At 45.8% G+C, this 26,439-nt stretch overlaps 2 non-coding genes across 2 annotated transcripts; one reads left to right on the forward strand and one right to left on the reverse strand.

Moving 5' to 3' along the window:
• Window positions 1–9,762: 9,762 nt before the first annotated feature.
• Window positions 9,763–9,835, reverse strand: TRNAG-UCC (transfer RNA glycine (anticodon UCC)). Its single transcript has one exon. It is a non-coding gene; the product is annotated as a tRNA-Gly (tRNA).
• A 3,434-nt stretch (window positions 9,836–13,269) lies between these two features.
• TRNAG-UCC (transfer RNA glycine (anticodon UCC)) lies at window positions 13,270–13,342 on the forward strand. The gene has a single exon. It is a non-coding gene; the product is annotated as a tRNA-Gly (tRNA).
• Window positions 13,343–26,439: the final 13,097 nt, after the last annotated feature.

The raw sequence follows: 26,439 nt of genomic DNA on the forward strand, positions 1-26,439 counted from the left end.
AAACAGAATAAACCCATTTTGTAAGAAAATGTGTATGAGAGAGTCAAGAGTAAAATTTTTCATTATTTATGGTCCTAAATTCTGGCACTAAGAAGAGTGGATCCTGAGAAGAAGCTGTTGTTTTCCTGAGCAGGCTGATGGGTGAGTGTGCACATTAGAAAAAGTAAGGTAATAAAAAGGTGGTTTTTTTTTTTTTTTATGAGAAAAGGAAGAGATGTTGGAAGGCAGCAGAAGCAGAGAGGGTGACTTGTTTAAAGGTGTGGGTGGAGGATAGTTTTCCTAGGTGGGTTGCAGGGAATGTCTTCCAGGTTGCCCTAAAACCTTCAGTAAAATCTGTGTTATTTGGCAGTTCTTTTTCGAAATTTACTTTTATTGAGGTAGCATTGATTTACAGTATTATATAAGCTTCATGTGTACAGCATGATATTTTGATTCCGGTATACTGGATGTGAGAGTTGGACTGTGAAGAAGGCTGAGCGCTGAAGAATTGATGCTTTTGATCTGTGGTGTTGGAGAAGACTCTTGAGAGTCCCTTGGACTGCAAGGAGATACAACCAGTCCATTCTGAAGGAGATCAGCCCTGCGATTTCTTTGGAAGGAATGATGCTAAAGCTGAAACTCCAGTACTTTGGCCACCTCATGTGAAGAGTTGACTCATTGGAAAAGACTCTGATGCTGGAAGGGATTGGGGGCAGGAGGAGAAGGGGAAGACAGAGGATGAGATGGCTGGATGGCATCACTGACTCGATGGATATGAGTCTAAGTGAACTCCGGGAGTTGATGACGGACAGGGAGGCCTGGCGTGCTGAGATTCATGGGGTCGCAAACAGTCAGACACGACTGAGCGACTGATCTGATCTGATCGATTTGATACACTATAGTGTGCTCACCACCATAATTAAGTTTCTATCACCATACATTTGATCTCCTTCATCCATTTCACCTTCTCGCTCACCCTTTCCCCTCTATTCTGTCCCCTGTATTTATGTGTTGTTTTCCTCTGGTTTGGTTTGTTAATTAGATTTTTTCCTACTACATATATGAATGTGTTGATATAGTATTTGTCTTTGTCTGACTCATTTCACTTTGCATAATACCCTCAATATTGTCACAAATGGAACATTTCATCTTTTTACTGACTGAGTAATATTCCTGTGGGGGGGGTGTGGGGGGTGTATGGGGATGTGTGTGTGTGTGTGTGTGTGTGTGTGTGTGTGTGGGTGAATGGGGGTGACAGGGGGTGTGTGATGTGTGGCTGTAGGTGTGTGTGGGGTATGTTGGGGTGTGTGTGTGTGTGGTGTGGGGGTATATGGAGGTAACGCGGGGTGTGTGTGTGGGGGTGTGGGGGTGTATGTGAGTGTGTGGTGTGGGGGTGTATGTGGGGGGTGTGGTGTGTGTGTGTGTTAGGGGGGTGTGTGTGTGGGGTGTGTGTGTGTGTGTGTGTGTGTGTGTGAGTGTGAGTGTAGGAGTGTGTGTGGGGGTGTGTGTGTGGTGTGGGGGTGTATGGGGATGTGTGGTGTGTGTGGTGTGTGTGTGAGTGTGTGTGTATGTGTGGGAGGGGCTGTGTGTGTGGGAATGTGTGTGTGGGGTGTGTGTGTGTGTATGTGTGTGTGTGAGTGTGTGTGTGTGTGGGGTATGAGTGGTATGTGTGAGTGTGTGTGAGTGTGTGTGTGTGGGGTGTATGTGTGGGTGTGTGTGGGTGTGTTTAGGGTGTGTGTGGTGTATGTGGGTGTGTGTGAGTGTGTGTGTGTGTTTGGCGGGGGTTTGTGTGGTGTGTGTGTGTGAGTGTGTGTGGATGTGTGTGTGGGGGGTGTGTGTGTGTGTGCCTCACGTCTTCTTTATCCATTCATTCACTGTTGGGCTCTTAGGTTGTTTCCATGTCTGAGCTATTGTAAATAATCCTGCAATAAACATAAAGTACACCGATCTTTTCAAATTAGTGTTTTAATATTATTTGGATAAATACCCAGAAGTGGGATAGTTGGCTCATATGGTTGTTCTATTCTTAATTTTTTGAGGATCACCATACTGTATTCCATAGTGAGTGTACCAATTTACATTCCCACCAACAGTGTATGAGGGCTCCTTTTTTCCACAGCCTTGTCAACTCCTGTTTTTTCTATTTTTGCCTTTTTGATAATAACCAGTCTAACAGGTGTAAAGTGATAGCTCCTGTGATTTTGATTTGCATTTGCCCCATAGTTAATTATGTTGAACATTTTTTCATGTATCAGTTGGCCATCTGCATATCTTCTTTGGAAGACTGTCTATTCACCTTCCTTGCCCATTTTAGTACAGAGACTAAAACAGTGATTGAAAGGCTCCTGGAAAAAAAGTCCAGGATCAGATGGCTCTACAGGTGGATTTTACCAAAATTCTTTTACTTTCTTCTTTTACTCCAAGAATATCTAATATCTATCCATCTAAACTTTTCTTAAAAAAAAAGAGGAGGGAATGCTTCTTAACTCACATTAGGAGGCCAACCTCACCCTAATGCCAAAACCAGATGAAGACAACACAAAAAAGAAAATTACAGGCCAGTATCTCTGATGAACATAGCTATAGAAATTAGCAAACTGAATACAACAATACATTAAAAGGATCATACATCATGGTTAAGTAGGATTTATTCCGGGGATATAAGGATGGTTCAACATCTACAAATCAATAAACATGATATATACACATGAACAAAAGTAAGGATAAAAAGCATAAAATCATCTCAATATATGCACAAAAAGCATTTCACAAGATTCAACACTCATTTATCATAAAAACTCTCAATAAAATAGATATAGAATAAATGTACTTCAAGATAATAAAGGTCATATGTGACAAACCCATAGCTAATATCATACTCAATGGTGAAAAGTCAAGAGCTATCCCTCTAAGATCAGGAACAAGGATGCCCACTCCTGCCACTCTTATTCAACACAGTATCAGAAGTCCTTAACTGAACAATTAGGCAAGAAGAAAGGAACAAGAGCCATCCAAATGGAGAGGAAGAAGTAAAAATGTCACTATTTGCAGATGATATGATTTTATATGTCGAGAATCCCAAAGACTCCATCAAAAATCCTATTAGAAATAATAAATGTAGAAAAGTTTCTGGTTAAGGAATCTATATACCAAAAAATCTGTTGTGTTTCTATATGCTAACAATGAGCTAGCAGGAAGAGGAATTAAGGAAACAGTTCCATTTACAGTTGCAACAAAAAGATCGAAGCACCTAGGAATAAACTTAACCAAGAAGGTGAAAGACTTGTGCAGTGAAAACGACATAATACTGTTGAAAGAAATTGAGGAAGACACAAAAATGGAAAGACATTCTGTGTTCATGGATTGGAAGAATGAACATTGTTAAAATGTCTATATTACCTATAGAAATTCTTATGGGTGTTGGATTGTTTTCTTTGAGGGAAAATTTGGGGCAACATTGACATGAACTGAAGGCAGATCCAACCCAAGAACAAGGCTAACCTAAGGAATTTCAAGTCACTTGTGAGTAACATCAGAGTAGGAAAAATCCAAGATACACATGCACCAAATTATGACATTTAATATCTCTGCATGGTGGATTACAAATGATACGTATTTCATTCCCTCTTCATTTTTGTATTTAAAGTTTTTTCTATGAGCTGTACTGTGTAAAGGAAGTTATTTTGAAACACACATGTGCTTTGCAATCATACAGGCTTAAGTTAGAACCCACCTCCACTACTTGAATTTGTGATTCTAGACAAGTTACTTGAACTTTTAAAGCCCTCATTTAAAGTCTCCTCATTTGTACAAAAAGGACAGTAATCATACCTCAGAGGTAATTGTGAGGATTGAATAAAATAATCTGTGTAAAGTTCTTCAAACAGTACCTTTGGACTGAGAAGCATACCATAAATCTTTACAAGTTATTATTGTTGGTAAGTAAAGTTTGCGGATGGGTCTCAGAGCCTGAAAATGATCAGTCTTTTCTACTCTCTGCCAAGAAGTTAAGTGGCCTTGTGTCTTCATCCTCTAAAAAAACTGGCGGAGGAAATTCAACAGAGTTTTATCCCTACCATCATAAGTCATGCAACATAACATCATTACGAAGAAAAGCCTCTTTTAGCACCTACTGTGTTCAAGTAATATAAGTTCTCAGACATTAGACGGGGTCCCTGTGGCCTCCAACTTGTAGCCAGGTCAGTTCTGGCCACTAACGCTTAAGTGTCTCAATGCCTAATTAAAAACACGTCCAGGGTTGGCTATACTTAGGATGAACCCACATGGTCTTAATTCCCAATGAAGAATACACATTGCATTTCAGGACTTCCACACTAGCCAAGGCGTTCTGATGTGGGGTTTGAGCTCCCTGGTGCTGTCATGTGACAGGCTTTTTGATGTGGTGGCTGTTCCAGTAAGTTAACCTCTGGCATCTCAGAACTGGCACAGCCCGCCTGGCTACAGACGAATTCTGAGCGCAGATGCGGGCTGAATCTGCATGCCTGCGGGTGGACGGACCGCAAACGACCACGGGGCTAATTAGCGGGGGGCTGTTTCAGGGCAGGTCCCACTCCTCAGGGTTTCCGAGTCACTGCTGTGCAGCTTGGCTCTCTGAGACGGTGCGCCTCAAAATATTTTTGGTTTCTGACCTCCTCGGTGGGAGGAAAAAAGAAACCCCTCTGGACCCTGCATGTCCCTGCTTGAGGTGACAGAGACAAGCTTACTGGGCTTCAAGAAACTTGTCATTGTTCTGGATGAGATCTGCCCTGCGATGCCTGCTGTTTATTTAATACAATAAGCAAATAAATAAGTCGTGCTTGAAACAAAAGCACAGGCCTTGCTAGACATTCTGTGCACACACCATCTGGGTCTCCTTACCTTCCAGGCATGTAGGAGACGGGACCGCCCAGCCTTCTGGGGCTGGTGGGGTCACACTACCAGTTTAGACCAATGGGGGGTGAGCTGGAGTGACCCCCGTCACTCCTCAGCATTGAAGAGCAGGTGAGACATTCAGCCTCTCTCTTCCCTGGAGACCAAAGGAGTAATGTGTTCTAGATGTTACAGTTACAGAGGGTTCAGCCTCCATCAGCCTGGATGCTTGAGTGACTGTGGAATGGAATTTTCCCTGCACACGTACCCAACATCCTTGACTTGGCAATGGACATGAGGCACACACAAGAAATAAATCTTTTTTGTGTTCAGCAATGGGATCTTGAGGTTCATTTGTTATCACAGAGCAACCTAATTTATTCTAACTAATACAATTCTCCCATAAACATTAGTGGCCTTTTTCTGGTAGCTCAGATGGGAAAGAATCTGCCTGCAATGCAGGAGACCCGGGTTTGATCCCTGGTTTGGGAAAAAATTCCCTGGAGAAGGGGATGGCAACCCAGTCCAGTATTCTTGCCTGGAGAATCCCATGGACAGGGGAGAGGACAGGGGAGACTGGCAGGTTACAGTAAATGGGGCTGCAAAAGAGTCGAACATGACTGAGGGACTAACACATCCACTTTCATAAGCATGTGTGACACAGAAAGTGGTCTGCCAGTCACCTGTAGGCCTGTCACTGGGAGTTGGCCCAGGCAGTCTGTAGTGAAAGACTAGAGGAACATTTGCAGGGAGGAGCAGCAATTCAGATGGTCAAGTTCAAGGTGACTGCAGTCTACTCTGGGAGGCTAGGAGGAAGGCAGAGCTTCAGAGGACACTCTGGCTCTGGAGCTGCTCATCCAGACCCCAGACTACAGACCAAGGTCAACCAGACTCCAAAGACCAAAGACATTCCAGTAGACTGCTTCTCTGACCTCCCTGGTTCAGAAGCTGTGTCAGTCAGCAGTATGTCTTTAGAAAGTGAAAGAAGATTCGTAGGTCGCTTTATTTTTTAAAAAATATTTTTATTTACTTGGCTGCATCGGGTCTTAGTTGCACATGCAGGATCTTCAATAACAGCGCACAGACTCTCTAGTTGCCATGCCAGGCTTAGTTGCTATTCGGCCTGCGGGATCTTAGTTCCCCAGCCAGGGATCAAACATGTCTCCTGCCCTGCAAGGCGTATTCTTAACCCCCAGACCACCAGGGAAGTCCCCCTTGGTCACTTTAAATGCACAAGATGTTCAACCATAATAAGAGTTTATTTACTGGACCGTATTGATTTTCTTTGCATAGACCTCCAAGGGCTGACCATCCACAAGGGAGTTAAGACATACTCACACAGCCTGCATCTGAGTCTCTAAGAAATACTCCCTGTGAATGATTAGCAACCCAGTGAAAGGGTTGCTGCTCTGTTCATTTTTAAACCTGAAAATATCCAGCGACCCTCTCAAAATCCAGGAACATTCCAGTCTCCTGATGGAGAGGCACCTGGAAGAGAATGAGGAGAAGCTGTCCTCTTGTCGTTGCCGACAACATGGTTTGTAGCATCTGAGAGTCAATGTTACCATCCGTCTTCTGTCTGGACTGCCTGGAATGAGGTGGTCCTCAGCCCACAGCAGCAGAAGGCTGCATGTAACCATATTCATCATGGTGCCAAACTGCCTCCTTATTCAAGAAGAAAAGATAATGGCTCATCCTCTCGTGATTCCCTGGACTGGAATTGCTGTATAAAATTGTCTTTGCAGAAATAGACTTCTCCGAATTCATCGGGAATGCAGAGCTAGATGTCTGGCCGCTTTGAGACGAAAGGATTCACTGGGAGCAAATCGGTTTTTGCTCCTTTGCTACTTAGCAGAGCTTTAATGCTAGAGCCTCTCAGAGTTTTTAATTTTTACAAGGTAGCTATTTTCAGAATCAAAAAGGTGCAGTTTCCTTTACCGAAAACCTCGTGATGCAAGAGAAATGGGATTTTCTTATAAATCCCTCAGCTCCCTCTGCTCCCTCTGTCTAAATCCACGCTGCTGGAAGAGCAAAGACTACAGCTTCATTGCCAGGAATACGGGAAAGACAGTAATCACACCGGATGTTAATGTGATGAGTCCACTTAAACAGAGATAAATTTCAAATGCATATATATTTTCATTTTGAATGTAGTATACTTACAAAGAAATGCTTATGCTTTTAGAGTAGAAGGCAGATTTCTTTTTTAGAAAGTATTCATTTACCTGGCCCCGTCGGGTCCTAGTTGTGGCTCGTGGGATCTTAGCTGTGATGCTCCCAGTAGTTTCAGGGCATGGGCTCAGTTGCCCCGAGGCATGTGGGATCTTCCTGGACCAGGGATCGAACTCGCATCCCCTGCATTGCGAGGCAGTTTCTTAACCACTGGACCACCAAGGAAATCCCTAGAAGGCAGATTTCTGACCCACTCCTGAAACATTAATTAAAGGATTTGGAGAAAGCAAAGAGTATCAGTTGAAAACCAGTGGCAAGAACCTACTTAGCGGTTCCTTATCTTTTGATCCACGTTAACAGCATGAAACATGTACTTTAATTATAATATCCAAATCTCACCTTGATATTCCATGAAATGAAAGAGTCCCACACAAATGTACCATGTGTGTGTGTGTGCTAAGTCACTTCAGTTGTGTCTGACTCTTTATGACCCTATGGACTGTAGCCTGCCTGGTTTCTCCATCCTTGGGATTCTCCAGGCATGAATACTGGAGTGAGTTGCCATGCCCTTCTCCAGGGTATCTTCCCGATTCAGGGATCAAAACTGTTTCTCTCACCATCCCCTGCGTTGGCAGGTGGGTTCTTTACCACTAGTGCCATCTACTTTTTTTTTTCAGGTGCTCTAAAAGCACTTTATTCCCAAAGGTTGCTGATATGAGGATTCTTGGGAACCAGAAATGGCAGGAAGATCCACGTGCTCGGATCCCCAAGGCCTGGGCCAAACTGAAGCCAGATCTATCCACTAATGATGCCACAGGCCACAAGGAAGAAGGTCAAGGATGTGTGTTGGCTTGTGGAGCTGTAAGTTGCACCTCGAGGGTGGAAAGCATTCCTCTGACTTCAGGTTGGTCCTATGGCTGAGGTGTAGCACAATGGCCACACCAAGTGGATATTGAGAGCAAAAGCTAGGAGGCATGTGCCCTCTTCACCAGCAACAGTTAGAATTTTCATCACCTAAATTGAGCCTCTCAGTAAATGAATATCGCCTCCAGAAGATTGAAGCTGCAAGAGATAAACAATGGAAGGAAGGGAAGTGGGCATGCAAGGGATATCTTTCTGAAATGCCAGGTGAAGATGATGTTGACTCAGAATTGTTGCTTCATGCTGGTCCAAGGCCATTGTCAAACTAAGTTCTGTAAAGGAACACAGAAAGACTAAAGAAACAGACTCCTAACTCGCTCACATAATGAGCAGCTCGTCCTTGCTGCCTCCAGTACCAGCCCTGATTGAAGGGCGCTGTGAACTCTGTTCCCACCTCGCCAGCCTGGGGAGCTGAGATTGATGTGCAGCCTGGGAAACATGAACCCTGGGCTTCGGGAGCAGCTTGAGGTCAAGTCAGAATTTGTTTCTGTCCTGCCTTTCAAAGCTTTGTTTTCCTATGAACCATCCATACTAACCACTCTGCATTGCTGGGCCCCGGAGAACCGGGGGTGGGCAACTTCCAGGAGATTCATTCAGGATGGACATTCATTAGCTCTGAAGACAGCTGGGGCTTTTCCTAAAAGGGCTGAGGACAGCTGGAAATTCCCAGATTAATCATTGACCAGACCAGGCTACTGCCACCCCACCAAATCCCACCCCACCCTGAGGGTTGCTCTAACCAAAATAAATCATAAATGTGTACAGCTCAACAGTGATTCTATTCAGAGTCACTGCCACCCACTTCTAAAGCCCAGGCCAACGTAAAGTAACCCAAGACTTCACTTCTCTTCAAGGGGCTGCTCCACGTCCTCAGAGGCAATTAAATCATGGAACCTGTGTAAATAAGACTTTTCTGGAATGCTATTTTGAGACATGCTGAAAGCCTTTCCAGTGAACTGAGTCTTCATTCTGACCATCACAGATAAATGAAGGACGGGTTCTTTAACATACTAATGATAACAACAACTAATTGATACTTTTCCTTTGCAAAGCATTTAGTTCCTGCCAGATAACTTCACATGAACCATCGCTTTTACTTTCAGAATCATATAGCAAGGCAGGATGTGCGTTATTATTGACATTAAGCAAATAAACTGAGACTTCTTGGCAGTTAACAGGCTTACTTGGGTAACAGAACTGATGGCCGTTGGACATAAGGTTAAGACAGACTCCAAGTCCAGGACTTTTTCCAATCCATCCCATTGTGTCTACAAAAAATCTTACCCTCTCTTAAAAGCTTTGAATTTTATAAATTGTTTAAGTGCTTATTGTTTTATTTGACGGGAATGAAGTACAGCTAGCACTGTTGAGTCATGACTAAGCTGAGTCATTGTAAATCAAGTGCTTGATATGAACGTCCTCGTATATGAGGTGGTCGTTATTATCCCCATTGTGATACACGAAGGAACACAGAGAGGTTTCTGCAACTTTCCCAAACCACATAGCTAGTAAGTAGCAGGGATTTGAAAACTGCGCGTCTAGAGCCTCCCACCTGCATCCTTCTGCTTAGATAGGCAGGTGTATAACTTCTTGTGCTGTTTTTTGAAGAACCATAGGTCCAGTTGCTGGAGACAGAGCCATCCACATTGCCAAGATGTTTGGCATCGTTTGGGTCCATGGGGATTATTTCGTCTGTGAGGCCAATCTAGAACCAATAGAAATAACCGATCAACAATAGAAATAAACCAAACACTCTGCTATGAGATGGGGTTCCTTCTTTCTTTCTTTTCAGTCTGTACTACGTGGCACGTGGGATGGTGGTTTCCCGGTCAGGGATTGAACCTGTGACCCCTGCAGTGGAAGTGCAGAGTCTTAACCACTGGACCACCAGGGAAGTCCCTCAGGGCTTTCTTCACAATGGTACCACTATTGCTCCTATTCCCAATACTAAAAACCACGAAGTTCCTTCTCCCTTGTGTCCCTTATCCAGTCAATTATCAGCAATTCCTGTTTCATGGTTGTGTGTGTATCTAGAACTTGCTTCTCCCTCTTCCCTCCTTCTCTTCACATACACTGTCCAGTCAAGTAACTGGACAGCGGCCCCTCCAGCTTCAGACACTTCCCACAATATAGTCTATCTTGTCCCCACGCATCCTAAAGCATAGGATCTTCATCCCATCTCATCCCATGCTGTGTTCCTACACATGGCGCCCCACTGTCTATCACAAGCCCTCTGGTTTGCATCTTCATGGTCTAGAGCCTCCATTTTCCGGCCATTTTTTAAATTATCTATTTATTTTTGCCTTTTGACTTCCCCGCATGGCATGTGGGATTCTAGTTTCCTGATCAGGGATTGAACTCACAGCCGCTGCATTGGAAGCTTGGAGTTTTAACCACTGGACCCCCAGGGGAGTCCTAGACAGCCATTTTCCTATCAATTCTCTTCTCCTCTTGCCAAGTGGGGCTCCTCACAGTCCCCAGCCCGCATGCACACACCCATCTTCCCATCTTGTGACTTCAGTGTTCTTCTCCTCATCTTGTTATCGCTCTTCTCTCCTGTTTATAGCCCAGTCTAGACATCCCACCTGTCTCTGGCATCTCCTTGGGCTATTCCTCCTTCTTGGATTCCTATTGTCCCCACAGAAGGTGCCACGAAGTTCAGTGTTTAATTTTGTTTTCTCGTTGTCTCACTGTTTACCTCCTCCACTAGACTGGGAGTTTCTCAGGTCAAGGACTCTGCCTTACTTTTTTTCATGATCCTTACTGGACATAATATAGTCCTGGACTCAGAGACAGTGCTCGTTTGGTGGACGGATCTCGCTTGGTGGAGGGACCTGGTGGCAAATGAGCATGAGTTGATTTAGTGGCTCTGATGAGCAATCCAGTGGCCTTGCTTGACATGGGTTAATTCTCCAACACTAGATGCCAGCATCAAATTCATGAGAAGGTCAGGAAATTACAAGCTGGTCAATTCGTTTTCTGCAGGAGAGTTGTTTTTTGCCCAATTCGAGCAGTTGAGGAACCCATTTTTTCTGATTCCTTTCCCAGTGGGCTCTTCCCTAAAGAGATACAATGACTGGGTGGGGGGTGGGGGGCGGGTCAAGTGAGTTGTCCAAGTGAAAGACCACAGCAAGTAGACTCTGATTTATAATCTCCAAAGTAATACATTAGAGAATGGAAAGTAGCTCAAGGCCAATGTTTTAGAATAAATCATGAGACAGTTTTTACCAGCAGAGAAGTCACTGGACTCTGTGCAGCCTTGTTCAGCATCAGCATGTTTAATGGCCATTCATCCAAGTTCAAGTTGCCTCAGGCAGATTTCAGAGGGACCAGTACTTTGGAAATCTAATAGCAGAAAGAATCGAGTTAGTATATATGGCCACATTTGGAAACTATGTCATATTTTCCAAACTGTGCTCTTAAGCTCCATCTTAAGAGTTGAGTTCTTCTGAGTTGGAAAGAGTACCAAAGGTTATCTGGTTGGAAGAGGGATGACATGTCTGGAATACTACTAACACACTTTTCATTTCTGTGTTTCATGGGTTGATCTATCCCTTCACTTTCCCATTTTCTCAGAGACATAAGCCTACCTTCAGACTTCAACAGCATGAATGCAAAAAAAAAAAAAAGCTAATATGCTGGTTATCCCGACCCCAAATGGGTATTTTGTAGGCATAACAGAGGTAAAAACTAGGTTTTATTGAGAGAGAAATACGATTTTCTAAATTTATTTAGCTCCCATTTAGCATAACTTGCTAAAGAGCCAAGCTTGTAGGTAGGACTCAGATCCTGGAACTGCTTCCATGCAGATGAGAACTGGTTTTGCAGTGACAACTAGGGCTTCCCATGTGGCACTAGTGTTAAAGAACCTGCTTGCCAAAGCAGGAGACCCAAAGACCCAGGTTCCATTCCTGGGTTGGGAAGATCCCCTCGAGGAGGAAATGGCAGACCACTCCAGTATTCTTCCCTGGAAAGTTCCATGGACAGAAGAACCTGGCAGGCTACACTCCATGGGACTGCAAAGACAACTAGACTAGGAGGTTTGAATTGTAGAGGCAGGAAGCATGCTCATTTCTGGTCCCAAGGGATCAAGAGAAGAAAGAAGACAGAGGCTGGAGAGACATTCATCTTGATTTTCTGTCTCTGGGCTAGTCTGAACTTAGATGTTCAGTCGCTAAGTTGTGCCCAACTCTTTGTGACCCCATGGACTGCAGCATGCTTCCTTGGCCTTCACTATCTCTTGGAGTCTGCCCAAACACATGTCCATGGAGTTGGTGAGGCCATCCAACCATCTCATCAACACAAAGCCTCTTCCTCATTTCAGACTGCATGAAACACAGGCTCCCCACACCCATGTGGGAGTGGCCACATCAGAGTAAACTCAGCAGTACTCTGTGGTCAGACAGTGGAAGGGCTAGCATTTAGCTTTCCCGAGCTACCCTCACTTCCCTCACTTCCTGTGTGGTGTGGAAAGAACTTGGAATCTCCTGGGTGACCCTGGAGTGGGGAGGCACAGAGGCTGGGTGGAACCTGGCTAGAGCACATACCAGAGAGGAATGACCATGGTGGGGGCAAGATGGCGCTGTGGGCTAGGGGTTGCAGAATGAACGGCCTGGGCCCTGACCTCACGATTAGAGCCAGGGGCTCAGCACCAAGGGAGACCCAGGGGCCCACACTCCAGGGGCGGCCCAGGGGCTCAAGGCACCAACGGAGACCCCCAGGCCAAACCAGGGATAAAGAAGGCAGGGCTCCAGTTCAGTCAAGACAGAAAACGAACCACCCAACCCAGCAACAAACACTGGCCTGAAGCCAAGGAATGGGGCAAGCGGAACTTCAGTGGTCAACAGTCCAGGGAGCGTCCCAGACTAGCCACCCTGTAGCAGACACAATGAGGATCCAGCAAACCCTGTGTGGACTCCAGCCTGCTCCCCTCCACCCCCGGGGAACACAGCAAGTCCCGCTCACACACTCAGGCAGAGACTGAATTATCTGCAGAAAACTGCTCCCAACTGTGGAATTGGGCTAAGATTACAGGGCTGGCGTAAACCCGGTATCCCACCTCACAGTGGGACAGGGGCTCATTGAAAAGCTCCCAGCATTTCGTCAAATCTTCCATACTCGACTCAGAGGACAGTGGGCACTTTGGTGACTTTGCTCCCCGACATGAGCTTCTCCGTCACGTGTAGGAAAAGGCTCACGGGAACCTTGGGACCAGGTGAAGTGTTTATTACGGTCTCCATTATACATGGTGCAGAATCCAAGGTCTGGGGATAAAATGTCTCATCCACAGTCAAGAGGCATAGGGTACAAACCTACAAGAGGGAAACTTCCCTGGTGGTCCAGTGGCTAAGACCCTGCGCCTCCAATGCAGGGGGCCTGGGTTCGATTCCTAGTCAGGGAACTTATTCCCACATGCTGCAACTAAAGATCCCACAGGCTGCAATGAAGACTGAGATCCTGCGTGCTACAACCAAGATGCGGTGCAGCCAAATAAATAAATAAATATTGAAACACACACACACACAGGAGTTAGGCCTTTTGACCCCAGTTCCCTGCTCCTCTCGAAGGGCTGTGAGCCCCTCCTAGGAACGAGATGGGGGCACCCATGCACTTGGGCCGGGGGAGCCCTGCTGAAAGATACATATGCTCAGAAACAGGCTTCGGTTTCCCGTTCTGGTCCTGGTCATACCTTCAGCCTTCATTCAGGGGAATCTTCTGGCTGGAGAAGTCCCTTTGGCATATTTGCACCTGGCGGGCGCTTGGGGCTGGTCAAAGTCTACCCTCCGCCCATGATGCCAAGTGTTCCGGTCGGCACCCAGCTAACAGGATAGTGACAGAACAAAGCGTTTCCGTATCTCTCATTTCTCCCAAGTATCTCCTAAAATTGAAACCTCTGCATTGGCTGCAGTTTTCCTCCATCTGCAAAAACACATTAGGAAGAGAAAGAGGTTGGCAGCTGACTTCAGGCTTTTCCCCCCGGAGAGTTACTTACCTGACTTTAACCAGATGCTGTGTATCAGCCCGTCTCTCCCCTCCGCGCTTAGTGGGCAAAAGACAGAAGAAATACAAGGAATGCTTGCTACGCTCTGCACTCTCTCCCCCTCTCTTTCTCTTTCTCTCTTTCCCTTTTTTTTTTTTTTTTCCCCAGGACCGGATATACAAGTTCCAGAAGAGGAATATACATCCCCAGAGTCTGAAATCAAATCTGGAATTCATATCCTCTGTAAATGTACTTTATTAAAAGCAGGAATCAAGAAAGGTTTTGGAATTATTATATTGGAGAGCTTGATTGTGTAGAGAGGACTTGGAATTAGGGATAATTTTAGACATGTTTTGCAGGCAGCCTGCTCTTTGGATGAATGGAAACACTGGGTACTTTGGCATCAATCTTATCCCAGAGGTCTTAAAACCAGCCTTTAGACTCTGTTACCAACACGAGAAGGAAAACAGGAGGCTGCAGTAAGGCACGTTCGTCTATGATTACGCAATCGCGTGAACTGACAGTGTTGTAGGGACACAGAGTAGGTAATATTTTCAGACATCAGGCTGTCAGTTGGGAGGTAGTGTTTGTAAAATCCGCTTGATGACACTTCATGGTGTTAGTCCAGCCCCAGACCACGGACATGGGTGGAAGGCATGAGTGTTTGTGTGTGTGTGTCTCTGTGTGTGGGCATGTATATGAAGAAGCTGAAAGGATTAGTTGAGGCCCAGAATCGGAGCTGGTGGAGACTGTGAGGTGCGAAAGTGGGGCAACTCCCGGGAAATCCATCTCCGCCCCCACCCTCTGCCTCCCACCCCCGCCCCTAGACATGCTGGTGGCCTGTATTCCTGGCTCTTCCCTGGATGGGGAACCAGGAACTTGTCCATTGTTCCCAGAAGGCCCAGACCATTTTCTATGTTAACTGTCTCTGAATTATTTTTCTCCCTCGATTTGGAATCACAACCTTCTGAATATCACTGCAAGCTCACGGTATTTCTCTGATGAAAACCGCCATTTCACAGGGGTCAGCCAACTCCACGGCGGGAGCACAGTGACTATGGGATTCGCATTCCGGTAATAAAAGATGAGCCAAGCCCTCCAACCCGTCAGAGAAAGGTGGGAGCCCCTGGAGACCCAGGAGGAGACTTTAGATTCTCAGAGGCCCCAGAAGTACAGAGAGGGAGTCAGTGTTTCTGAGCTCTTTTGAAGGAGAGCTATTGCTCTGTTAGGTGGAAGGCTTCTCACATGGCTCAGATGGTAAAGAATCTGCCTGCAATGCAGGAGACCTGGGTTCGACCCCTGGGTCGGGAAGATCTCCTGGAGAAGGGAATGGATACCCACTCCAGTATTCTTGCCTGGAGAATTCCATGGACAGAGGAACCTGGCAGGCTACAGTCCATAGGGGTCCCAAAGAGTTGGACACGACTCAGCGATTAACACTTTCACTTTCAGAGGAAAAAATTGGAATGCTGAATGGATGCTTGGGGCGACGGGGGGGGGGTGCAGGGGGTGCTGCTAGCTGGCTGTCTGCTACTATCTCACTCCATGACCCACACTGCCTGCTCTTTATTCACATCCGGGATGTCCCCTGTTCCTTTATGTAGAAAGTCCCCTCTCTTGGAACAGGCAGGAAAGTACAGCGAACATTTGGATGGCTAAGGTCCTTAACTTTTCACTTTGGCTGCCCTTTCCAAGACTTTTGAATTATTGTCTTAATTACAGAAGCCCTAAAGAGGAATTTGAAATCACCCCTGCAGCTCTCAGGAGAAATAGCAGTAGACTCCTCTTCCTTGGCTCTTGGACTGATTGGGGTTTCACCCGCCTCTTTCTCTCTCCTTCCACGGGTCCTGGCCTCCGGAGTCAGACAGCGTGGGCCTGGAGCCTCTGCTCTCAGCATCTCTGCAGGAAGGGTGGCCGCTTAGATTCCACGCTTCCTGCCGGCCTCTGACACCCGCTCCAGGGAGGTGGTTTGTAATGTTTGTCCCGTAAACTCTTAGGTAACTGTTCTGTTCCACCCGGGGAGGTCATGTGGCTCAGAGAGAAAAGCTGTGTTTTTCTTGTGGATATCTAAGGACACTGAGCTGCGGCCAGGCAGCCACGCCGCCAGAACCCCCAGTCTGAACAGAGAGCCCTGTTCGGGGAGCCAAGGGGAAATGACGCTCCCGGACAAGGGTCAAGTGCAAATCACCACGCCGCAGAAGCCCTGGCCCTGGGACATGCATCTGTCTTCCAAGACTTCCCCGCAGTAACGCCCCCTTTTCGAAGGGCGCAACGGATGAAGTGATATCTGGTTCTGAAATTCTCAAGCCCCTCGGCCAGAGGGTCCTGGGGCTTTTGCTCTCCTGGTGTTCACTTATGGCTGCGTTTCCCATCACTACTTCAGCCCTGGTTCTGAGTCTCCGCTCCCTTGAGTTCAGGGCCCCGGTTGGTCTCTAAAAGCCAAAGGTGTGTGTGTGCTCAGTCGCTTCAGGCGTGTCTGACTCTTTGCGACCCCATAGGCTGTAGCCCGCCAGGCTCCCCTGCCCATGGGCTTCTCCAGGCAAGAATGCTGGAGTGGGTTGCCATTTCCTTTTCCAAGGGATCTTCCCTATTGACCTGGCATCTCTTATGTCTCCTGCATTGGCAGGCAGGTTCTTTACCGGTGGCATTACATGGGAAGCCCTTGCTTTACCCCACATGCACTGAGACAGCGGGTTCTGAGCATCTGGGAAGAAGGGACTGCAGCCCAGGACTCCCTGGGCCCAGGCTGGGCTCTACCCAGAGGCTGCTGGAAGCCTCACCACAGGCAAAAACAGGGCCAACCACTCTTCACTAGGATGTTTTATCTTCTTCTTTTTTAAAAATTTGAGGTATAATTGATACACCGTAAAATGCACATATATATTTATCGAAATATGCCCTCATTTACCCTCCACTCAGGTCAAACTCATAGACCTCCCCTAAGACCCCAGGAACTCCTTTGATGTTCATCCTGCTATTAAACGCTTGGAGTCATCACAGCAAAGCTTCTTGCCCCACAGCTAAATAAAGCAGCTGCGGCAGATTCCAATGTCTCCTTCTGAAAACTCGAAGTTCAGAGAGGTCAAGCGATCAGTTCCTGGCCACACTGCCAGTGAGAGATATGTGGTGGCGGAACCCAGCTCTGGGCCTTTTCTCCTATTTCTGGACTTCCAGAAGAGCGCAGAGCTGTCTTCTGAGACAGCTGAGAAGACTGAGCACAGGGCTTCCATGGTGGTCCAGTGGTTAAGAGTCCGCCTTGCAATGTAGGGGACACCGGTTCGATCCCTGGTTCAGGAAGATCCCACGTGCCACCGGGCAACTAAGCACTGCAACGAAGACCCAGCTGAGCCCCCAAAATAAATAAATAAATCTTTAAAAAAAAAAAAAAAAGACTGAGCACAGACTAGGATGCAGATCACACAGAGACCAGAGGAGCAGAGGCCTGACGTCCTCGTGTCCAAGTGACACAGTGTCCAGGCTTCAGGATCCAGGCTGTCTCTCAGCTGGGGGCCACCCCTGACCGGCAAACGTGTGATATGTGTTCTCTCTCGACGCCCATTCCTTCTCTACCTTGAATGTAGATAACCCGTCCTCAGACTTTAGGATGCCCAAGAATCCTGGGTAGAGTGAGCTGTACATGCTGATTCTCAGGCCTGGGGCAGGACCCAAGAGTCTGCATTTTCAAGAGGCTTGTTCTCCTCCTCCCGCCACGCCACCTGTCCTCCCCGACACCCATCCAGGGGGTCTTTGACCAACGCTGTGTAAGGGGACCACTCTCAGTCTCCTCCACCCTGGAAGTGGCGTTAGTCACAGTTTCCAAGATTCCACCCCGTCATACCCGCCCTCGCCCTTCCTGGAGGACTTCCCCTTTCCTTAACTTCTTCCTTCTTTTATCTTTGCTTTCTGCCTCTTCCCTGGATTGCGGGGTTGCTCTTGATCATGATTCTAATATTCAACTTGTTCATCTAACCTCTAGTCCTCTCTTGAATTGTCCCTTAATCTCTAGAAAGCCTTATGGCTATGGTGATTTGAGACAGTCCACACACACCAGATACACAAACAGTCCTACTGAAAATCCGTCCATGGTGTAAAGTCCAGACTCCTTCAAGAAGCACTGAAGACTCTTCAGTTTCTACTGCTTGCCTTCCAGTTTCATCATACCTCCTTCTTCTCTGAAACCTATCCTTCCTTCTCACGACGATTTCCAGCTGCTGTCATAACCTCGTGCTCAGGCAGTCTGCTCCGTTTGCCTGGAAAAGCCCTCCTCTGGGACCCCTCCAGTTTTCAGGACCAAGGCTGAAGGAAGATTCCATCCTTTGGCAACACTCCCAGCCTCTCCCAACACCCCCAGGAATGGATTGCTCCTTCTCTGGGGGCTATGTCTTCTCCCCCTGACGAATCCAGGCGCCCTGGATCCTCAGCACCTTGATGGGTCTGGGCCCTCACCATGGGGACTGAGGGTGGAGTCTCAATCCAACACTTCCATGGTGATCCAGCGTTAAAATAACATACAAGTCAAAGTGTTTATAGTAAGGCCCCTACATATGACCTTTCAAGCTATGAACTTTCAAGATGCAAACGTTCATGGCATCGACACCAAGCGTGAGTGACACAGAAGCTTTAGCTTGCCCTTCATCTTTTACTGCTGGTGGCGATCCTTCAGCTCTACCATCCCCCACCTCGTCTCCTTCCTCCGGTCAGTGACTCTTCTTCCCTGTTTGCTTGATGCCAGTCCCTGGATGCCAGCTGTTGTACTGTACAGCCCTCAAGGTGCTGTACAGTAAGATTTAAAATGTTTGTATTTTGTGTGTTTGCTTTTTATGTATTATGTGTGTGAAACATTACAAACCTATTACAGAACAGTACTATATAGCCGATTGTGTTAGGTACGTAGGTTAACTTCGTTGGACTTACAAACAGATTGGACTTCAGGAACAGGCTTTCAGAACAGAATTCATTTGTACGACAGAGACTTACTGGATTGTGTTTCCTATGTGCTGGGCTCTGTTTTAAGTGTTTTTTTCGTATTCGGCTTATTTGTATAAAATGTGCTTTTCTTTGATGTTGGTAATTAGAGTGATCTGATGTCTGTGTAGTGTAATGTTTTAGGTTTCAGAGGATGCAACATAACTTTTAACTGTAGCATCTGTAAGAATCAATAAAGGCCATTGTCTCCCATTGATCTGAGGGTTCCACTTCTATACTGAGCTTCTCTGACGCATTCATCCTAGTGGGATTTTTTTTTAACTTGTTTTCTTGTAGGCTTAAAAAAAATGCTAGTTGAATAATTTGAAGGGCAATTTTATTTATCACATCAACTCCATCTGCAGTATTTCTAAAAATTTGAATAAAAGTCAATGGGGGAAAAATGATTCAAAATATATAAATGATTCGACATATGGAGGTTTATTTTAAAAGCAACCTCTCCTGACTGTGTCGGTTCCTGTAAGACATTTGGGATGCCACGAGGAAGAGGACAATGTCTCTAGACAAGCTTCATCCTCCCCTCGATTTATGATGCAGGATAGAGCTGAGGTGGCTCTGTGCAGAAAGGAGAAACCAGCAGCGGAACCCTCTAGATGCCTAGTGATCACTGGAATGTGTTGCCATTTCCCAGGGGGCAGTCAGTTTCAAGCCACCAAAATGCGCTTCTCGATTCATTAATCTCTTAGTTAGGGTGGGAGTGGAGACAGGGAAATCTACTCCAGATAAGCATGAAGTACAATATGACTTTGCCTTCTTATAAAGAGCCATCATTCACGTAAATTGCATCCTTCAGCCTTTCAAGGGATTAAATGCTACACGACAGACAGCATCTGGTTCAAACAACAGCAAATCAAAGAGGGTAACAATACACCTCGTGGTGAATAACAGGCAGGCTCCTATATCCATAAGAGGCCAACAGCAGAGGGGGAAAAAGAGACCTGTGAGAGGCACCGTAAGAAGGGTACACCTGTAGATGTGTCGGGGAAGATAGTGATGTCGGCTGGCATAATAACGCCATTCTTCTAACATGACCCAAAGTGGCAGGCAGCCGCCCTCCTTCAGGAGCTGGAACACAGCTCTCGGTGACCCAGGGACCAGAAGAGAGAATAGGGTACAGAGACTCTCCTTTCTGAAAGCCACCAGCCCGGGACTTTAATTAACGCACAGACTCACGTTGGCTCCTTAGAGGGTCTCACTGGAAAGCAGAGGGAGAGGCCATTTGTCTGGAATTCGATAAAAGGACTTGGAGTTTGACTTCTTTGTTTTGTCTCCCTTTTCTCACCCTCCCCCACCTCAATTCTCCTCCTCCCCTTCGTCTCCAATGCGGGCTCTCATTACTCTCATGACCTCTGCCCTCTGACCCTTCCAAGGAAGGATCAGATGCATGCCATTCACACCTCGGTGTAAAGTTAATCCTCTGGCATTTCCCAGGTATTCTGTTTTAGCCATAACCCCCTATGAAAAGCTCTCCTCTGTTAAAGGAATTTCAGGTGGAGATGAGTGTGTTTGGGGTGGGGTGGGGTCGGGTGCACTGATAAGAATCAAATTCTGGAAAGTTTGAGTGGCAGCGGCCTTGAGCATCACAGGCCATCCTTCTTTGGGACTCCCCCGCTAAGCCCCTCCATTGGGAGTATTAATATATTGAACGGTAGAATGCTCAGAACTATTCTGTGTGCTTTATTTATGTATTCATCTCTTTTAAAGTTAGTTTTAATTTCTATCAAAGCTGTATGCCCACCTTTTCTTTTCTTTGGTGGTGCTCAAAGGTGGCTGACATTTAGACTTCTCTGGGAAAATGTTTTAAAATCCTGAAGTCTAGATTTCCCTCCAGACCAGCTAAGTAAAGCCTACTGGAGATATGGCCCAGATCTTGAGGGTTCTGAAGAGCCCCAGGTGATGCAGCCAGTGGCTGAGCCATCCACATGGATTTGAGGGAGATAAACTTACAAGGTATATTTAAAACCAGACCAACACACCTGCACGCTCAGTCGCTTCAGTCGTGTCCGACTCTTTGCGACCCTGTGGACCGCAGCCAGCCGGGTTCCTCTGTCCATAGCATTCTCCCGGCAAGAATACTGGAGCGGGTTGCTATGCCCAAACAGCAATATCCCCAAGACTTCCCACTCCCCATTCTCCATCCCCCAGAAACAACAATTTCAATGATCTGAGCTGATTCATATAGTAGTTACCCTCATGCTTCTAAATTACATGATTATATTGCTGGTCCTTGACTTTTTGGCTTTAATCATCTATCGACTTCCCACCATGGAAACTATGAGTTAGTCCTCCTCCAACACCACCACCTACCCCTCAAAAACTAAACTTCCCGAACACCACATCATCCCAGTACTGTTATCATTTGGTTGCATTGATATTTGTATTGTGACTCTCTTCTCTGTTCCCTCAGTTTTCTCTGTACTCATCATTAATACAACCCCCAATTCTTCCCAAAGTGTTCTCAGTTGAAATCTCTTGAGGAAGTCTCTCCCACTGCCCGGGGACCTCCCATCTGGACCAGCCCCTCGTCGGGTGCTGCTGGGTGACCTCCACCATCAGCCTAATGATACCATCTTTTCTTGTGCTGAATCCTTTGTCTTTTTTTTTTTCTACCTTCTTTTTTGGGGGTTTGATCCTCTAGGAGCTTCTGGGGAAAGAGTACATGAGAGTAAAGATTTTGAGACCTTGACTGTCTAAAAATTCACTCTTCTCTCCTGGAGTTTGGCTGAAGATAGAATTTTAGCTGGAGGGGTTTCCCTGGTGGCTCAGGGGTAAAGAATCCACCTGTCAATGCTGGAGACATGGGTTCCATTCCTGGTCCAGGAGGATCCCGCATGCCATGGAGTAGCTAAGCCCGTGCAGCCCAACTGCTGAAGCCCAAGAGCCTGTGCTCTGCACCAAGAGGAGTCACTGCAACAAGACACCTTCTCACCGCAACAAAGAGTAGCCCCCACAGTTAGAGAAAGCCCACTGACGCAATGCAGCCAAATAGATAAATACAGTATTTAAAAAAATTTCCTCCTTCTCCTCACTCTGTTCTCCCTTTTCGAACTTTCTCTTGTTCAAATATTGAACTTCAAGGATTTGCCCTCTAAATTTCTTCTGTTTCTCTCTACTCTTTTTCTAAAAAATTTTACTCAAGCACAGTTGGTTTACAAAGCTGTGTTTAATTTCTACTGTACATCAAAGTGATCCAGATGTACGTATATATTCTTTTTCATATTCTTTTCCATTATGGTTTATCACAGGATATTGACTACACAGTAGGACTCTGTTGTTTATCTATCCTATAAACACCAGTTTGCATCTGCTAATCCCAAACTCCCCCATCTTTCCCTCTCCTATCCTGTTCTCTGACTTTTTGTCTTTTTGTTCTACTTTCTAGGTGACCTCTTCATTGCCCTCTTCCAATTCTTCTATTAAATTTTGTATATTTTATTAAGTTTTAAGGTCTCCTGTTTTCAGAATATCTCTTGTGTAGAGCATCCTGGTATTTCAAGTGAAGTGAAGTCGCTCAGTCGTGTCCGACTCTTTGCAAGCCTGTGGACTGTAGCCCACCAGGCTCCTCCGTCCATGGGATTCTCCAGGCAAGAATACTGGAGTGGGTTGCCATTTCCTTCTCCAGGGGATCTTCCCGACCCAGGGATCAAACCCAGGTCTCCCACATTGCAGGCAGATGCTTTAACCTCTGAGCCACCATGCAATAGCTTATCCCATCAAGGACTTCGGAAATTACACAGTGAGGAAGCACCATGCAGCTCTGCAGCCCAGATGTAAACTCATCTCTGGGACTCACCCCGTTACATACCTGGGTAAAGTGACTAGGGGACCGTCTCCAAGAGACAGAAGAGAAACTTTTCGAGCACAATATGTGAACAAAATAGTACACAAACCCAGACAGACACTGCCTCCTTCTAACTATACTTCCATTACATTTGGCCTTGAGGGTCAGAGAAGAAAGAGTAAATCCTTTTTTGATGGCTTTAGAATAATAAAGAAACGCCTGTTCTAATTTATAATCCACTTGCTAAAGATGAAAACCACTAGTGAACTGTATGTGAACAATAATCCCCTTCCTCTCTGTGCAACTTTTAATTTTATCAAGAATGTTCGCAACCATTGTCCTGTTTGGTCCTCATAAAGACTGAGAAGACAAACAGGATAATTTTCCCATTTAGCAAAGGAGGAAAGCTTGTTTCCTTTTCTTCCACACATGCTACCTCACTAAGACACCTTGTAATCAAATTTGCCATGTACATCAATATAGTGAAAAGGGGAAAACATTGGAGTGGGAATCAAGAGACCTGGATTTTAGTCTGGACTCTGCCAGTAATTAGTTAAGTTGAACTTGGGCAATTTAGTTCCATTCCATGAGCAGGTTTTCAGTGCCTCCTACATACCAGGGATTGTGCTTGAAGTACCAAGCTGGATAAGACATGGTTACTGTCTTCAAATTGCTTACAGTTTGGCTGAGAAGACAGATACAAACCAGTTCTCTATCATCATTTGTGAAAGTCATACATGAACAGATGCCTTGAAAGACCATCAGAGGGCATAATTAATTCCATCTGGAGAGGAAAGGCAGGGAAGTTTTCAAAGGAAAGGAGAAAAAAATCATCTTTTTTAAAAATTTAATGATGACAGTAATATAGCGTTTCAAGAAGTTCAAACAAAATATGATTCATAGAAAGTGAAAAATCACCATAACTCCCTTCCCATCAAGAGACGAGTGCTACTAATTTGATGTTTATTAGCAGGTGACATTTGATCCAGGTTTTAAAAAACCAGTGGAGGTTTGCCTGACGTGAAAGGTGGGAGCGCCTGGAAAGAGAGTTCACGGTTAATGAGACCTGAAGAAAAGGGGCAATCCAGTTGGTTAAGACTCTGCGCCCTCACTGCTGAGGGCCTGGGTTCAATCACTGGTCAGGGAACTAAGAGATGAAGGAGGACACGGCAGGTTTGGGGCACAAATGAGGGTAAATTGTGGGGAAATGGCAGGGAATAAGGTGGGAGAGCAAAGCATCTATCTCAGTAAGTGGGGTCTTCTCTACCATACTGAGGATTTTGGATTGTTCTGCTGCAGCTGGGGGACCACGGAGGTAGTTTAAGTTGGGAGGCAGATGGAGTGAAGTCTGTGTTCAATATTCCAGTCAGCGGCACTGTGGCCAGTGCAGGAAGGATGCAGTGAGGCCAGACCAGTCAGAGAGACCAGTTAGGAAATCCAGGTGCAAATGGCGAGCTTGAACCAAGGTGGCAGAGTGACGATAGAAAGGGAAGGGTGGGTTTGATAGACTTTAGGGGGTGGTGTTAAGCAGAAACAAATGAACTGGAAATAAAGGAAAAGAGGAGGCTAGAATGGCTTTTTGATTTCTGGTTGAATAATTAACTGAGCAACTATTGATACTAGTAATGAAGAGAAAAAACTACAGGGGGAAGAGGCATGGCTGAGGTAGGGGATTAAGAGGTCCAAACTATCATATATAAAATAAGCTACAAGGAGGAATTCCCTGGTGATCAAGTTGGTTAGGACTCTATGCCCTCACTGCTGAGGACCTGGGTTCAGTCACCCGTCAGGGAACTAAGATCCCACAAGCTACTTAGTGCAGTCAAAATAAAAAAGGTACAAGGATTTGTTGGACAGCACAGGGAATATAGCCCATATTTTGTAATAACTATAATTGGAGTGTAACCTTTAAAAATTATGAATCACTATATTGTATACCTGTAACTTATGCTGTGTTGTATTCTTGTAACATTATACAGCAACTATCCCTCAGTTAAAAAAAAATACAGGACAAGAAAGAGGAAAAAATATATATATTAATGCATATATCTGGAATCTGAAAAAATTTGTACAGACGATCTTATTTACAAAGCAGAAATAGAGATACAGACGTAGAGAACAGATGTATGGATACCAAGGAGGAAAGAAGGGTGGGTGGGATGAATTGGGCAGTGGGGGTTGACACATATATACTACTGATGCTACATATAAAACAGATAACTCAATAGAACCTACTGCACAGCACAGGGAACTCTGCTCCATGCTCTGTGCTGACCTAAATGGAAAGTAGACCCAGAAAAGAGGGGATATATGGATATGTACGGCTGATTCACTTTGCTGTACACTAGAAACTAACACAGCTTTGTAAAACAACAATGCTCCAATTAAAAAAAGAAATACAGAATCAAGGAGCAGGTTTGGGGAGAGAGTGATGTCTGGAAGATGCCTTGGGTAAGCTATCCGGAAAGAACTGAATGAGGCTGGCAATATTCAGATTCCATTTGTCAGCCTGGGGTGACTCCCAGGACAAGCACTAGACAAGGGAGGCTGAACTGGACCAGAAGATACGATAAACTGGTAGAGCAGACAGGAGTGAGTGGGCACTGTTAGTACCAGAGGAATAGTCTCAACTGTCTGATCCAAGCTGGGAGTGTGAAACCACAGTAGGAAATAAGTCCAGGAATCAGAAAGTTAGAGGATGAAACAGAGCATCGGAGGCTGAGTGGACATCGTACAGGCTGTGGGCCGCCAGGGAGACGAATAGGACAGGTCTTTTTATTTAAAATTTTTTTTAAGTATTTATTTATTCAGCTGTGTCGGGTCTTAGTTGCGGCAGGTGGAATCTTAGTTGTGGTATGCGGGATCTAGTCCTCTGACCAGGGATTGAAGTTGAGCCCCCTGCATTGGCAGCACGGGGGTCTTAGCCACTGGACCACTGGGGAAGTCCCAGGACAGGTTCTTTTAAAATTATTGCTTCTGGAGCTTCTCTGGTGACTCAGTAGTAAAGACTCTGTCAATGCAGGAGACATGGGTTCGATCCCTGATCCAAGAAGACCCCACGTGCCGTGGAACAACTAAACCCCTGTGCCACAACTACTGAGCCTGAGCTCTAGAGCCTGGTAGCAGCAATTAATGCGCCCACATGCCCTAGAGACTGTGCTCCATAATAAGAGAAGTCACTGCAATGACGTGATGAGAAGCCTAGCACCACACCAGGGAGCAGCCCCATACAGCAACATGGACACAGCATGGCCAAAAATAAATATAAAAAGAATCAACAGAAATAAAAATAGCGTATTAAAAAATAGATAAAAATTACTGGTTCTGACTTGGGAGCTGAGAGCCCATCTCCTGGCCAACAGTGTCCTTCCAGGATCAGGAACGCACTGTTCATCCCCGACAGCCCACTCAGCTTTGCCCGGTGAAAACTCTAAGCCAATTGGAGACAGGAGGGTCCTTTGAGACATCCTCTCTGGTTCTCTCCCTTCCCCTGCACCAAGGGCTCAAGCTGGCTTCAATTCCAGTTTGCAAGATGAAACGAGTCGGGAAGCCAGAGAAAAGGTGAAAGGATATGATTTTCGGTTCACTGGAAAAAACCTAAGAAATGGAACTGGGGTTCATATTAGGGTCTTACCCCACATATCCCATTATCACAGGGTGGGTCCCCTGGAGATGGTGTCTTCAAGCTTCAAGGACAACCATTTCTCACTTCCAAAGCCGAGTGGATTGCTTCTAAATTGCTTTAAATCTT

The sequence above is a fragment of the Bos mutus genome, chromosome 27 (genome assembly GCF_027580195.1).
Source record: "Bos mutus isolate GX-2022 chromosome 27, NWIPB_WYAK_1.1, whole genome shotgun sequence".
Lineage (NCBI taxonomy): Eukaryota > Metazoa > Chordata > Mammalia > Artiodactyla > Bovidae > Bos > Bos mutus.